Genomic DNA, 356 nt, shown 5'->3' with positions numbered 1-356 from the left:
GCAGAAGGTTTTTCTTTTTTCTCCACAGAGCATGGTGGTGTTGATTCCATAAAGTTTTTGTTGAGATAGGAAGGGATAAAAATGAATTTGGAACAGAAAGGGGCAGAGATTCTTTTCCCACTGTATTCTGTTGAAGTTATTTCCCCCCAAATAAGGTGAGAACCATGGTGTAAAGGAGAGAAAAGAGACCTCAAAAACAGGGCGACTGAGCACAAGAGGAAAAAAAAAAAGACTGCAACTTGCTCCCAGGGACTGGAGAAAATTAAAAAAGGTTGGAATCCATCAATGTTCTATTAGTCATCTTCTCCTTCATCTTCCTCTCCTTCCTCCCCCTCATCATCATCTTCATCTTCTTC

Source organism: Hipposideros armiger, unplaced genomic scaffold (genome assembly GCF_001890085.2).
Source record: "Hipposideros armiger isolate ML-2016 unplaced genomic scaffold, ASM189008v1 scaffold_159, whole genome shotgun sequence".
Taxonomy (NCBI): domain Eukaryota; kingdom Metazoa; phylum Chordata; class Mammalia; order Chiroptera; family Hipposideridae; genus Hipposideros; species Hipposideros armiger.
The sequence above is the reverse complement of the archived record's forward strand: the minus strand, read 5'-3'. Positions refer to the sequence as shown.